Source organism: Ambystoma mexicanum, chromosome 5q, assembly GCF_040938575.1.
Source record: "Ambystoma mexicanum isolate Mex_15411 chromosome 5q, UKY_AmexF1_1, whole genome shotgun sequence".
Lineage (NCBI taxonomy): Eukaryota > Metazoa > Chordata > Amphibia > Caudata > Ambystomatidae > Ambystoma > Ambystoma mexicanum.
The window spans coordinates 12,297,279-12,313,160 of record NC_090933.1 but is presented as its reverse complement, the minus strand read 5'-3'; positions in this window follow the sequence as shown (position 1 = coordinate 12,313,160).

Below are 15,882 nucleotides of genomic sequence, written 5' to 3'. Positions count from 1 at the left end.
GAAGTGCTGGTGTCCAAGAGAATTTCCCACATTTTTTGTCCACAGCGCGAGTTTGGGCTGTCAGATTTCGTATTTTTTCCCACAGAGAGTTCTGGAGAGAATTGTCATCCAGTGTGTTAGGAAAGATTTCGTTATTGTAGGGAACTTTCCTTCCATATGGCAACCCCTAAACTTTTTGCTATTGTTTTCAACCTGTTTTCTTGACTTTGCCAGAGAAGTGCAGCCTTCTGCTGTACTCCTCTGGGCTTTCGCTCCTTTCTTACGGGGAAACTGACATGCCCTTAAGACAGTCAGTACCGGGGAACGCTGTTTCCCGTAGTTTCTTTTATCGTGTCGCCATTTTAGTGCAACACGACACAAGAGGGCACTGTAAGCTAAGTTACAGCTCTCTTGGGTCTCTAGCCTTCTACAGACCCTAGACACTCTTATAGGATGGTTTTTGGATCGGTGCAAGTCATTCAGGGACTGGGCTGGTGGCAGCGATCATTTGGTTTATTTTGAGCTCCTTTTGCCGTTCTGAGCACCTTTTTGCCGCAAACACAAAAGGGTGGCCCGGCTACCCAAAATGGCCGGACCACGAGGCTCCTTTGTCTCGTCCACTGTCCGTCTTGCTCCCTTTACCTTCCCCCGGGTCAGGCGACCCGGGGCCTTCCTTATTTGGGCATGTAGTTTCCCGCGAAACACGGTTGCTTTCGCGGGCTTCTACATGTCGTTTGAGTGCCCCCAGGATGTGGGCTGGGCTGTCTGGTCCCAATACACATCCTGGGTGCCAGAGAGTCTAGGGTGGTGTGAATGCCTGGGACCACTGTGGTCCGTGATTGGTCCACGTATGGTATGTGTGTTGATGAGCGGATCTCCCATTGGCTCCCCTCCGTTTTGGCGCGAAGGGAACCGTGGATAAGAGGGAGCTGGAAACACCACTGCCATGTCGATCTCCTGAGTTCTTACGAACCCAGGGATACAGGAGCCAAGTATCCTGCGAACACGAGGCTGGACCGAGGAATCACTGGTGACCCCCTGAAGAACTTCTGCTCCTCATTGCTGTCGTCCGGTGAAGCCCTTTCCACCTAAGATCGAACAAGAAGGCCTGTACTGGCGCTTCGACCTATTGGAATAGCAGGACCAGCTATTCCCGGCACCTTCATCAACTCCTGCCGTAAGCCTTCGGAAGTGTCTCTGGGCCATCCAGTTGACTGACCAGCTTACTAAGGAGTCCTGCTCTGTAATCGCCGACAGGTTGGGTGGTATTCTGAGTCCGGGGCACGCTCACACGCTTCGTTTGCTTAGCAATCCTAAGCTAGAGGTGAGCGGTGCTCGTTTGGCTTGACTACACCCGGCCGTTCCGTTGCCCTGCCGTGGCGACAAAACTGTGCTTGTTTCTTCGATCGGGACGTCTTTTTACTCTGCACGACGACGAGACGTTCCCTGCTCTTCAGAACCTGCCAGAAGCTGCATCTATCGAGGAGAAGCTCGGGCCTGCTTGCTTCGGGGACCGGTGAGTAGATTAGCTAGGATCTGGTCGCCCTCCTGCAGTGCCCTTTGCTTTTCCCCGCTGTGAATACAGCACCCCTTGTCCGTACTCGCGCCCTGCTTCTGCCTCACTGTGGAGGCTGCGCTAGAGTCGCGGACCGTGTTCTCCTTCATTAGAGCTCCCTACAGAGCTGTTCAACGTCCTCCGAAGAGCTTCACCTTCTGCCCATTGGCACCGGCGTGTGCAGGTACTTTTGAGCGCTAGGCTCCACTCTTCGTAGGGATTGGACTACCATCCAGTTAGGGGCCTCAGAAGGCGGACATATCACACGCATTGGTTCGCACTGCCTGTTTTCCTTCCCCTGCAGGTGGATAACATATTTCGTGCTGCTAATGCTGTGAAACTGTGTATTCTGTATATATATTGGGTGGATAGTGTATGTGTTGGTTTAACATCGTTGTATATTGCTGCTTTTACTGTGGTTATTAGTTCCAAGGCCTTATAATAAATGTGTATCTATTTTTGATATAAACAACTGTTTGGAGTAGTTTGTAAGCGCTCTTGCTTTGTGTGCTCACTGCGGGCTTTCAGTCACCCTCACCCCTCTTGAGACCTAGTCTTGACCGCCGCGATCGCTACCTTGATTGGTCTGGCTTGTCCAGAGGTTACCCTGTTCCAAGTAATTAGGTTGGCCTTCTGAACCTCTGCACCACCAGGACAGAGTTCAGAAATCCGTCTTAACAAATTGGTGTACAGCGGTGGGATACGACTGAAGGTATCCAGTGTTGCGCACGAGCTAAGGCGTTTTCAGGTTATTCCAACCAGGACACGCAGTAAAGTATTGAATATAACGTTAAAAAGGCCATAGTCCTATCAACAGTATGGAAACGAATACTTTATTAACCTTAAATGCTTCGAAATCTGAAACATTGAAGAAGATGTGTGCGGAGAGAGGGGTTTCCTCTCAAGGCACTAAATTGGAAATGATCCAGAGAATCGTGGCGTGGCAAGAAGCGCAGCTTGACGCTATAACTTCCGAGGACAGTGCAGAAGGTGGTGGGGCTGCTCTCACTGGCAGAACCGACGGTTCTGCCGCTGCACTGATCCATCACGACCACGAGGACAGGGAGGATGTAATGTCTAACGTTTCCTCTGCCAGTGTTGATGGGGAGGCTATGCTTGAATTCAAGAAGCAAGAGCTGCGGTTTAGGCAGCAGGAGCTTGAATTCAGCATAGCCAAGCTGAAAATCGACCAGGCAGAAAAACAAAAAGACAGGGATCACCAGTTGGAACTGGCCAAGCTTCAGTTCGCAAATGGGTCCAAGGGTCCTGGACATGGTTCTGGGGCTTCCTCTCATCCACGGTTTCCAAAAGATCTGCTCAGTGTGTATGAGGAACGAAATGACATTATGGACTGGTTAAATGCGTTTGAGTATGCATGCGAGGTTCAAGAGGTTGATAATGCGGATAAGATTGCATGGTTACTCAGCAGACTGCCCCATTCTGGTTGCAGTGCCATTATGGAAATGTCGAAGGCTGAGCGCGCTGATTTTGCAATGTTGAAGCAGACTCTCATTTTAAAGTTTGGGAAGACTCCGACCCAATATTTGAAAAGGTTTAGAGAGTATAAGAAAAAGGAAGGTGGTACTTGGGTGTCGTATGTAGCTGAGTCCCTGAAAAACTTGACTGGCTGGGTTGAAGGTTATAAGGTTTCTACCTTCGAAGGCATGATCAATCTGGTCATGCTGGAACACATTTTTGCTTCTTCTTCCCCGGAGCTTAAGCAGCATTTGGCCGATTCGAAGGAGATAGATCCTAAGAAGCTGGCCATTGCAGCAGACTTATGGGTGTCACATCGAGTGTCCCATAAGGACAAAACTCATCCTGGTAAGCAGGAGGAAGGGAAAAAGACCAAAGATATGGAGGGTGGGGAATCTGCTAAATCCTCTTCCCATAAGGGCCACAAAAAGAAAAATAAGGGTAAGCCATCCGAGAACTCACAGGGTAGTGGAGGTTCGCCTCCGAAACAGAACTCTGGTTATAATAAGCCTCCCTACGTAAACAGACCCAACGGGGCTTGTTTTTCTTGTGGAGCAACTGACCATGTGAAGGGGGATCCCCGTTGTAAGGTTAGACCTTTGGGGGTCCACTCCGCTAATCTGGCCTTCTCCTCCTACGAGGAAGAAGAGATTACAGGAGCATCCTTCTCCTCAGACTCATTTCCCAGCGGAATAGAGGCTGAGGTAGTTTTAGTGTCCCTGGGTTCCTGGGAGCCTAAAGTCGCAGAGGCGTATGCTAGGATTCCGGATAATACCAAGCACTACTTTAAAGACAGTGTGCTGATCAATGGAGTGGATACTCCAGCTCTTAGGGATAGTGGGTGCAGTCGAACTGTAGTGGATTCTACCTTGGTAGACTCAGAGGAAGTTGCCAGAGCTCCTCTGATGCCCACTAAGTTGGCTGACGGCCCCCTCCGTATGTTTCCCGTGATCCCTGTTAATCTAACTTTAAATGGTACAGCAGTTAGGATTCCAGTGAGCATTCAGAGAAACGTCCCGGGAAAGGTCTTGTTGGGCAATGATCTCAGAGCTCTAGGGCTCGTAAGAGACACTGCCGAAAGACCCTACACACGGTCTCAAGCACGGGCAGCATTGGCCAAGTCCAATACGCCGCCCCAGCCGAAGGGGAAACCCAAGGCGAAAGGAGTCAACAAGTCCCGACGGGGGAAAGAGAATATTCCCCCGAGCTCGCCTACCACTGCGGTGGAGGGAGTTGGTCAATCGCCCGAGCCTGACGAGGAGGTGGCGATGCCTGAAGTGTTCGACCCCAACGACCATCCTGAACTAAAAGACTTGTTAGTTGAAGGAGGTCCTGATAGGGACGACTTCAGTAAGGGCCAACGTGAGTGCCCATCTCTGGAAGGCCTAAGGAGACAGGCCTGCTCCCAGCTTGAGGGTGAACCTCCTGGGTTGCAAAGGATTTACCAGGAAGGTGGACTCCTTTATAGTGAGCCCACAGAGTCTACAGAAGGAGACCATAGGAGGTTGGTGGTTTCCCTTGCTGTTAGGCCCTTCCTCCTGCAGTTGGCGCATGTCGTTCCCCTTGCTGGTCACCTTGGTATGAGGAGGACCAAGCAAAGGTTATCCATGCACTTCTACTGGCCCAAGATGGGGGAGCAAGTAGAAAGTCACTGCAGGAGTTGTGCCGCCTGCCAGTTGTCTGGTAAGGTTGGTGCGACAATCCAAGCTCCGTTGGTACCGCTCCCAGTTGTGGGGGTACCATTTGAAAGGGTAGGGATTGACATGGTTGGTCCCCTTGACCCGCAAACATCCTCAGGCAATAGGGTTATCCTGGTGCTGGTCGACCATGCAACCAGGTATCCTGAGGCCGTCCCATTTACAACTGTAACTGCCAAGCCAGTTGCAGAAGCTTTACTCGGCATGTTCACTAGGGTTGGCTTCCCTAAAGAAGTGGTGTCGGATCATGGCAGCAACTTTATGTCGAAGTATAGGCAGGCTATGTGGAAAGAATGTGGGGTCACCTACAGGTTCTCTTCTGCATACCGCCCCCAGACCGATGGTCTGGGGGGGCGTTTCAACAGGACGTTAACGAGCATGATTGGGGCTCTGGAGGAGCCTCAGAGAAGAGAATGGGATCTTCTTGTTTCATGCTTACTGTTTGCCTACCGAGAGGTACCACAGGAGGGTGTTGGCTTCAGCCCCTTCGAACTTCTGTTCGGTCATCCCGTACGGGGACCCTTAGCCATTGTCAAGGAGGGATGGGAGATGCCCACTCCCCCTGTTACTACCAATGTAGTTGATTATGTGCTAGGGCTCAGAAAACGGATGGTACTTCTGATGGGCTTGGCTAGTGCTAAATTGAAGGCAGGGCAAGCGCTGGTGAAACATTGGTACGACCAGAAAGCTTCCCTCATCAACTTTACACATGGCCAGCAAGTCCTGATCGTGAATCCCATAAGGCCTCGAGCTTTACAGGACAAATGGTCAGGCCCTTACCCAGTGGTGGAGCCCCTGGGTGAGGTTAGCTATTCAGTGGACCTTGGAAGGCCTGGACAGGCTCTAAAAGTGTTTCACGTGAATAGGCTGAAGGCTTTCGTCCCAAGCGGCGAAATCGCAGCACTGCTATTGGCTTCAGACGTTGAGGAAGAGGAGTCTGAACCTCTCCCTGACCTGTTCCAAAGCAGTCCTTCAGAAAGCTCTTTTGAGGGTGTCCGAGTGGCCCCTCACCAAAATGGACAAGGCTCAGTGGTTTGCCTTGGACATGAAGTAGGTGGAGGGAGGAGACAGCCTCTATCCAGTAAGGTACCAGCGGTACAAGACTGGCCTACCCCCACTACGCAAACCCAAGTGAGAGCCTTCTTAGGACTCACGGGTTATTACCGCAATTTTGTGGCAGACTATGGCACCATAGCTGCTCCTCTGACTGCCCTCACAACTCCGAAGAAACCCAAGAAGGTAACTTGGACTGACGAGTGTGAGAAGGCCTTCAATGGCTTGAAAGACTCCTTGTGCCAGGCCCCTGTGCTCAGGGCCCCTGATTATCAAAGACCTTTTATCGTGCAGACGGATGCCTCTGACACTGGGATAGGAGCTGTACTATCACAAGTAGATGAGAAGGGTAAGGAACACCCTATCGGTTTTATTAGTCGCCAGCTTAAGGACAGAGAGCTCAGATGGTCCACGGTAGAGAAAGAATGTTTCTCTGTTGTGTGGGCCCTAAGGAAGCTGCGGCCCTACCTCTATGGGACCCACTTCCCTGTGCAGACTGACCATAAGCCGTTAAAGTGGCTAATGAACATGAAGGGGGAGAATCCAAAGTTGCTTAGGTGGTCCATAAGTCTACAAGGCTTCGACTTCACTATTGAGCATAGGCCAGGTGTCCAACATAGCAATGCTGATGGGTTGTCCAGAATGTTTTACCGACCTGAACAAGAGACTCATCCAGGGGTGGATTAGTTCCCCCTGTCCATAGTCTGGGAGGGGCGAGTGTTAGGAAAGATTTCGTTATTGTAGGGAACTTTCCTTCCATATGGCAACCCCTAAACTTTTTGCTATTGTTTTCAACCTGTTTTCTTGACTTTGCCAGAGAAGTGCAGCCTTCTGCTGTACTCCTCTGGGCTTTCGCTCCTTTCTTACGGGGAAACTGACATGCCCTTAAGACAGTCAGTACCGGGGAACGCTGTTTCCCGTAGTTTCTTTTATCGTGTCGCCATTTTAGTGCAACACGACACAAGAGGGCACTGTAAGCTAAGTTACAGCTCTCTTGGGTCTCTAGCCTTCTACAGACCCTAGACACTCTTATAGGATGGTTTTTGGATCGGTGCAAGTCATTCAGGGACTGGGCTGGTGGCAGCGATCATTTGGTTTATTTTGAGCTCCTTTTGCCGTTCTGAGCACCTTTTTGCCGCGAACACAAAAGGGTGGCCCGGCTACCCAAAATGGCCGGACCACGAGGCTCCTTTGTCTCGTCCACTGTCCGTCTTGCTCCCTTTACCTTCCCCCGGGTCAGGCGACCCGGGGCCTTCCTTATTTGGGCATGTAGTTTCCCGCGAAACACGGTTGCTTTCGCGGGCTTCTACATGTCGTTTGAGTGCCCCCAGGATGTGGGCTGGGCTGTCTGGTCCCAATACACATCCTGGGTGCCAGAGAGTCTAGGGTGGTGTGAATGCCTGGGACCACTGTGGTCCGTGATTGGTCCACGTATGGTATGTGTGTTGATGAGCGGATCTCCCATTGGCTCCCCTCCGTTTTGGCGCGAAGGGAACCGTGGATAAGAGGGAGCTGGAAACACCACTGCCATGTCGATCTCCTGAGTTCTTACGAACCCAGGGATACAGGAGCCAAGTATCCTGCGAACACGAGGCTGGACCGAGGAATCACTGGTGACCCCCTGAAGAACTTCTGCTCCTCATTGCTGTCGTCCGGTGAAGCCCTTTCCACCTAAGATCGAACAAGAAGGCCTGTACTGGCGCTTCGACCTATTGGAATAGCAGGACCAGCTATTCCCGGCACCTTCATCAACTCCTGCCGTAAGCCTTCGGAAGTGTCTCTGGGCCATCCAGTTGACTGACCAGCTTACTAAGGAGTCCTGCTCTGTAATCGCCGACAGGTTGGGTGGTATTCTGAGTCCGGGGCACGCTCACACGCTTCGTTTGCTTAGCAATCCTAAGCTAGAGGTGAGCGGTGCTCGTTTGGCTTGACTACACCCGGCCGTTCCGTTGCCCTGCCGTGGCGACAAAACTGTGCTTGTTTCTTCGATCGGGACGTCTTTTTACTCTGCACGACGACGAGACGTTCCCTGCTCTTCAGAACCTGCCAGAAGCTGCATCTATCGAGGAGAAGCTCGGGCCTGCTTGCTTCGGGGACCGGTGAGTAGATTAGCTAGGATCTGGTCGCCCTCCTGCAGTGCCCTTTGCTTTTCCCCGCTGTGAATACAGCACCCCTTGTCCGTACTCGCGCCCTGCTTCTGCCTCACTGTGGAGGCTGCGCTAGAGTCGCGGACCGTGTTCTCCTTCATTAGAGCTCCCTACAGAGCTGTTCAACGTCCTCCGAAGAGCTTCACCTTCTGCCCATTGGCACCGGCGTGTGCAGGTACTTTTGAGCGCTAGGCTCCACTCTTCGTAGGGATTGGACTACCATCCAGTTAGGGGCCTCAGAAGGCGGACATATCACACGCATTGGTTCGCACTGCCTGTTTTCCTTCCCCTGCAGGTGGATAACATATTTCGTGCTGCTAATGCTGTGAAACTGTGTATTCTGTATATATATTGGGTGGATAGTGTATGTGTTGGTTTAACATCGTTGTATATTGCTGCTTTTACTGTGGTTATTAGTTCCAAGGCCTTATAATAAATGTGTATCTATTTTTGATATAAACAACTGTTTGGAGTAGTTTGTAAGCGCTCTTGCTTTGTGTGCTCACTGCGGGCTTTCAGTCACCCTCACCCCTCTTGAGACCTAGTCTTGACCGCCGCGATCGCTACCTTGATTGGTCTGGCTTGTCCAGAGGTTACCCTGTTCCAAGTAATTAGGTTGGCCTTCTGAACCTCTGCACCACCAGGACAGAGTTCAGAAATCCGTCTTAACACAGTGTGTTATCAATCAAAATGCCCAGGTATTTGAATTCCTTTACTGCTTCGATTTTTGACTCTTCAAGATACCAAGAGTTGGTATTCTGGGTTTTCTTTGTTGTTTTGGAAAATGAGAGAATTTTTGTTTTCTTTTTGTTGATTTGTAAGTTATTGCTTTCCATGTATGTGGTTAGATTGTCCAATTGTCTTTTCAGGCCTATTACTGTCTGGTCTAACAGGATCAAGTCATCCGCATACCACAATCTTGATACTTTGGAGTCTCCCAATTTCGATGGAAAGGAACGGACCGTTTTTTCTGATACCTGGAAGTCCCCAATAAAGGCTGCAAACAGGGCTGGTGCTAGAGGGCAGCCCTGTTTAACTCCTCTTTCTGTATGGATCTGGTCCGAGAGAATTCCTTGTTGGCTTAAATGAACTCTCAAGGATGTCGCTGTGTGCAAGTCTATTATTGGTTCAAATATAGGGCCCGGGCATTCCCAGATGGTTAGCTTAGACCATAGTTTGTGTCGATCTACTGTGTCGAAGGCCTGAGACAGGTCTACCATGGCCATATGTACATTAGGCGCGCCTCCCTTCACTTTGGCTTTGATGATGTTGAGAATTAGAAGGTTAATTGCTGTTCCTGCGCCTTTTTGGAAGCCTGTTTGAAAAATATCTAAGGCCCAGTGTTTAAAGTTCTGGAGCAGAAGAGATGCAAAGATCTTCCCGATAATATCCAGCAGAACTATTGGTCTATAATTGGATGGACTGTCTCTAGTCCCCTTTTTGAAAATGGGAAAAAGAACTGCTTCCGTCCAAGTCTTGGAAATTTGTTTCTGTTTAATACAGTGATCAAATAACGTTCTAATTGCTCCCTCCCAAGCGCTCGGATGTTTTTTCAGGTCTAAGTTAGACAAGCCATCGGGGCCCAGAGCCCTAGATGATTTTAGGTTTACAATTGCTCTCAGAATATCTGCCACATTTGCTACGTCGATCCAGGGTTCATCATTCAAGGATGACAATTGTAGTGGCGTAGTGGGAGGAAGGGAGTAGAGTTCGGTGAAGTATGAAATCCACTTTTGCTCTGTGACAGCATTTGAGTGCGGCTGTGTATTCTGACCGTTTGAACTCTTAAGAAGGGACCAAAAGTCACGTGTGTTCTTTGAGGCCCAAACTTTTAGCACGGCTTCAGCATCGTTCTGATACAAGCTCTGTCGCTGTTGCTTTAGCCATGTTTTGTAGAGTGTTGTTCCAGTTTGATAGGCGGTCCATGATTCTGAGGTTTTATTTTCATCGCCACTCTTTTCAGTTTTCTCAGTTCTTTTCGCTTAGCAACCACTATGCTGTTGTACGTGTGGTTGTGTTCTGATTGGATCTGGTTCTTTCCAGGAAAACTCACTTTATGGGGCGCCTGTAAGGAGACCTATTCTGGTCTAGTCTCCGCCTTGCTACTGGTTGAAAGTCCTTGTTTTCTGCATAGCTTAGCCTCAAAAGTTCTTATGTTGTCAGACGTGAGACGTAGGCGATTTTGTTGTTTGTTGACCTCAATTTCGGGAGAGTACTGAAGTCGTTCTGTAGCTGCTCCCCCCCATGACAAGTGTAAAAGGTTATGGTCGCTTTCGCTGTTTTTTTTAACTTTGAATGCGATGAAGTGCGGGATTAGGCCTTCTGTGGTGAAAATGTAATCCAAGTTGGTGAATGAATCTGCTCTTTCCCAATTTGGAATGTGGGCACCACCATCTTGGAGCGTAGACACATTGTGGAACTTCCTTGACTTCATTAAGCTCAGCCATGCGCGGCCTCTATCGTCGATCTTCGTCAGACTCAAGGGAAGACTGCTGTCTGTTGAAGGTACGCCACATTTTGCGTTTAGATCACCACATATGATGATGTTGTACATGTCGTAGTCGACTCTAATTTCATCGATGGTGTTAGCTACTAGTTTACAGAATTCTTTAGCCGATGTTCTATCTGGATTCCAGTATAAGTTGATTATGGCGAGGTCTGAGCTAGTCAGACAGTCTTGGCCCAGATCTTGGTGCTGCCATGTGGTTAGGGTTGCCAGCATGCCATACTCCTCACTGATTTTTCCCTTCGGCGAAATCCCTGACCCTAGGCGTATTGCAGTTAGTAGCCCCGCCAAGGGTCTACCCAATGTGGGCCTGAGAGCTGGTGAAACTTCAATTGTGAAACCCTCTAATGATGGTTTCCCCGATAACCATGTTTCTTGGAAGCAGATCATGTCGAATGGACTCAGATTTACGTTGCTCGGTTTAGTGAGGTGAAGGTACCCTCTTGTGTTCCATGATGCCATCTGTAGAACGGTCTTGTTCAAGTATTCAACAGAGGTCGTGGTCTGGTTGAAGGCATCATGGACTCGCTGCTAATCGCTCTTCTTGCGACTGAAGGTATCGGTGATCCACGTCCATGGTTTATTTGTTGCAGGTGTAGTTAAGTCTGTCTTGGAGTGTGACATCTCCACTCCCTTGGCTTGTCGGTCATATGGTCGCTCCGTCTGTCTTCTTGACCTTTTGGCTGCTGTGTAGTTTTCTGTAGCCCGCTTGTCGGAATGTGCCACCGGTTGTTCACACCACTCCCTTTCCCGTCTGCTCGGGAGCTCTTTTCGTCTATATTCTTTCGGGGCAGCCTCTGGTCTTGAATCGTCGTCGCATTTTCTCGGGGTACCCCTCTTTTTCCTTTCAGGGTCAATTGATCTAGTTTCAGGTGGAGGTCTTTCATTATTTCGAGCGGCAGATCGCTTAGAGCCTTTGTTTTTATATGCAGATATGCTTTGGCTCTACGCTCCCTGTGGTAGGGTTCAACCAGAACAAGATCATTCGTCGAAAAGTGGCGTAGCTTGTCAACTTTCTTCATTATCTTTAACACCGTCCTTCTGTTCAGGACTCTGTAACTTTCTCTCGATGAAATTTGTTCCAATTTGAAAAGTGACGTTCCTACGAGTCTCATTATAAGATGGTATTCGTTGCTTCCTGAGCCCATAGTTTCGGACCTGTCCTGAATCACTTTCATGGTCCCCTCTATGGCTGAGCATCTGTTCTTTTTTCTTTAGATTTTTTTATAGCCTTTAAACCGGAACTGGGTGTACTAGAACAAGGTCTTTGTGTCCGAACTGGAACACCTTCTTCATCTTCAATTCCCTCTGAGTGCATACTGCGTCCCCACTTGTTTCGGGGAGGCAGTATGTGTTTTCCCCGGTTCCGCCATTGGCTTAGTGATTGGTGGAGAGGTCAAGTCGACAGAGGCTGAATGTTGGGAGAGATTCAATAGATCCAGAGAGGAGGCCAAGACGTCGTTCTCTTTTGAGGCAAGCAACTGTCCATGCCGCTGCTGACTACTTGTCATTTCCGGTCTAATATTTTTCTTTTTTTCCTTAGACTTTTCTGGAATATCATCTGGAAGACTTGCACGACACACTTGTGTGTCGCTCGACGGTTTTTCTGACGGATCCGATGGCGTGTTGGATGGGAAAGTCAGTAAGGGGCACTTCTTCAGCTGTTTGACATTTCCATTAGTCCCGGAAGCTGGGTTCCAGGGCAGTAATAGCACAGGAGGCTTTACAGGAGCTTTAGAGAAGAGAAGATTGGGGCCAAGTCCTTTTGCTTTTCCACCTCCTCAGTCTGAGTGTTTTTAGTAAGGGAAGTGCTGACATATCGAGTCTGGGTGCCTCTGTTCGACAGTTCTTCTCCTAGTTTTGTTATTTTTTTCTTCCAGACACACTTGTATGTTATTTGAATTGCGTTCAACAGCGTTTCAATACCCTTCAATGAAAGACAGTTTGTCCTTCACTGAGGCTATCATCGAGGTGTTATCTTTCAGAGCCTCGTGAATGGACTCATAAAGCTTACTAAAAGGATTTAGCGCTATCGTAAGGGCCGACATAATCGATAGCAAATATTACGTTTTTTTTTGTTGAAGGAGTTTCTTTTTCCGATAGGCCTGAGATTTCGCTTTGTCGTCTATTTTTATGCGGCGTATGAGACCCTCTTTCGTTTTGCTGTTGCGATAATCTATCAGGTGATCTCTTCTCAACTGGTGTCAATGGCTCTTGAATTAGGTCTGAAGTTTCTCCCCGTATTCTGCTGTTATTAGCCTGAATATGAGGACGAGACCATGCATAGGGGTCTTCAGTTTGTGGCTGCTTGGAGATGGCTATCGACCTGTCTCGTACCGCAGGAGTGTGGATAGTCACCGGTTCCTAAGCTTGGTCGGGGGCTGGCGTAACTTTCCCCTCCTCATCAATTATCTCACTTGGCCCCAATACCATCTGTGGGTTTACGGTTTCTTGTGGTATAGCACCAGGAGGGGTCACTGAACTCACTATTTGTGCTCAAATCCGAGTTAGTTCGCGTGCAGGCATGCCATTTAAGCCTTGCAGTTGGCCTCAGAGAATTCGGATCAATTTTACGGGTTTTGCTCAGCGGTGAGGGATCTTGGATGGCCTCCTAGATTTCAGCGTCCGACATCTCCTGATCTTGGTCCAACTTTCTTTTATTTTGTTTTATAAAATATTCCTTCAATGAGGTCGATATCAATGGTACTAATAAACCTTTGGAGCCCCCCTGTATTTTTGGGCCTGCTTTCCGACCTTTCTTTGTTAGCAGCTTATCGCATGTGGTTTTTGATTTGGCACTTCCCTTAGTGCACAGGCTCTTTGTGCTCTGTTTAGGGTTTTTGTGCCCACTGGCGAGAGATCCCTTTGGTTTTTTTCTGGTCCATGTCAGGAGGTGCAGGACGTTCTGAGGCCGGATTTGACTCTGGGCTTATAGTTGCCCCAACAGGAGCTAAGCCCTCGGTGTTCCTCTCCCTCACATCTCCTGCCGTTAGTTCTTTAAGCTCAGTTGTTTCTATAGGTAAGTCCTGGTGGGTAGAATTAGCCCCTGGGGTCACTTCAAACACCAAATCATCTTCAGACCTCCTGTTCGGCGAGCACGCCGTGTCTTCATTATCAGTAGCCCAGGAGTCATTGGGGCTGGCCATAGATTTTGAAGTATGACTTTGTTGGTAACTTGGCAGGTCAATCCATGTATTTAAGCTTTGATGGATTAATGCCGTGGTTGTTCGACCTTTGGCCGTCTGTATCGATGCCTGCTCACTTATGTCACTATGACCGGCCTCCCCCAAAGGCCGATCGCGAGCATGCACTATTTGTGGATGTTGCTTTCTGTTGTCACATTCAGTGGAACCAGCTCCCGGCCGTGCAGACCCCAGCCATGACCGTCCTCTGACAGTCACTGGCGGGGAGTCACTCGTCACGACGGTAGGCCGGCCGGGCGCTTTCGGTGTAGGTAGAGATGTGGCTGTTCTTTGCAAGACGCTAAGACTGTTGGTTGCATCTTTTCCTGGATTGCCAGCCGCAGCCTCGTTCACCCTTCCTCCCATTCCTGGAAGGTACATCTTTGAGGTGGCAATTAAGACTGTCCTCCCGCCAACCTCTTCTACAGAAATCTGTGGTGGAACAGGTTGAGTTTGATTCAGACTTCCCGGGGTCTTAGACACCGTGGCCAGCGGGGAAGCCGGACGAGAGCCTGCAGCCAGGGTTAGTACCAAGGCGTTAGACTGGCAGAAGATGGCTTCTGGATTTTCTTGGATGTTGGCCGTAGAAGACGTTTTCCTTTCGCTAGGCTCCGACTGCGTTTTATTACTGCGCAGCCATCGGCTTGAGTCCGCTTCCGTTGGTGAAAGCGGGGCCATCTGTTCAGCCGAGTTTAAGGAAGATGGAGTGTGATATGAGGTCTCGAATTTCTTATGTTCCTTGAGTTTACTGGTACAAGACTAGTACAGGCTTGGTACAGAGTGTTCAGTTCTTAGCCGGTAAGGGGGGGGCTCGCTTACCTCGGCTCTCGCCTCCCGTATCCAGACACCAGACTCACTGCTTCGCACACCGCGCTGCGCTCCGCACATGCGCGGTGTTTATGTAGAAAGTTCTGTATAAGGGATCAGTAGAAATCAACAATGAACTGCATCCACCAAGGTCCACAAGGAAACACGGAGTAAAACGAGCAGTGGTAGTTAGGCAGAAACCTGTGCAGTTCCCTCTGGGACCACTGCAAAAGATTTAGGACTACAGGTGTTGCGATGAACCCACTTGGTAGCAGTCTGTACCACACAGATTCAATTGGTAGCTGTGGCTGAGCAGTCAGACTTCTCTCAAGAAAAGTTGGTCAGTATAGGGAGCATACAAGATAGGGTAATTCTTCGCAGCAAAACGAGTAAACACGCAACCAGGCTTTAGTATAAAGGTAGTAAGTTATTTATTAATAACTGAACGTCTACGAAAGAATACTAAAGTGAACCACAGCAAACAAATCAAAATACAATTACTCTGCAGAATGGAATAAAGCTCAACCCCCCGAAACACAATATCGACAACTCTAGGTTTTTACGGCACCACTTATTTGCAGACAGAGGTGTATACCCCAACCAAGATGACACTCGAATATTTTTGTGAGGAAGGGAGAGGAGAGAAAGGCAGGTAATGAAGTCAACACGGTTCGTACTGAAGCGGGTAAAAATGCAAGGCAAGAAGGCATTAATCACACGAGATCATACAGTTCGGCGGCCAGGCCCACTCGGTGAGAGGCACGGCACGATGTCCTGGAAAGTCTCTACGGATGATGCACTCAAGTCTTGTTCAGCAAATTGGTTAGCGACAGGTTGAACCAGTTCAGAACAAAGAGTGAATAAAGCTTGGAGGCAACCCAACGGAACGGAGAGGAATCAGATACCTCACACGAACCGATCGAAAAGGGAAGCCAGGCGGTTACGGTACCTTGTTGTGGAAGACAGCTCCGACGGGGGCAGTTGTTCCTGGTGGTGGATGCACGACGGGTCTTGGCCAAGAGAAGAGATGCTCTCGTCGTCGAAGAGAAGATGTCCGGTGCACCACCAGGGAAGAAACCAGCCGCGGAGTGCTTCGTCACAAGGCACCACCTTTCGATCACGGTGCAGGAGTAGTGGCTATCCGGTTGCCGGGTGCTCTGCACGGGCAATTCGACCACTGCGTCCTGGGCGACCAAAAAGCACAAAGAAGAAGAAGACTGGTTGTCCTCACCAGTCAGGGAAAGAGACTCTCCGGCAGGGAGATCTCTTCTGTCGTCGGGAGATTGTGAGACGATTCCGCAGGGCTTCACCGGAGGTGTTGTCGTACAGGTCGGCTCAGCGTTACCCTCGTCAGATTCTTTAGATCCAGTGGCGACTTTCTGAAGATCCAGTCCCAAAGCCCTGCTTTTATGCAGACGTCCCCCATTCATTCAGCCTAGCTTGTCAATCAACACATGCTAAGTGGTGAGCGGGAAGGCTC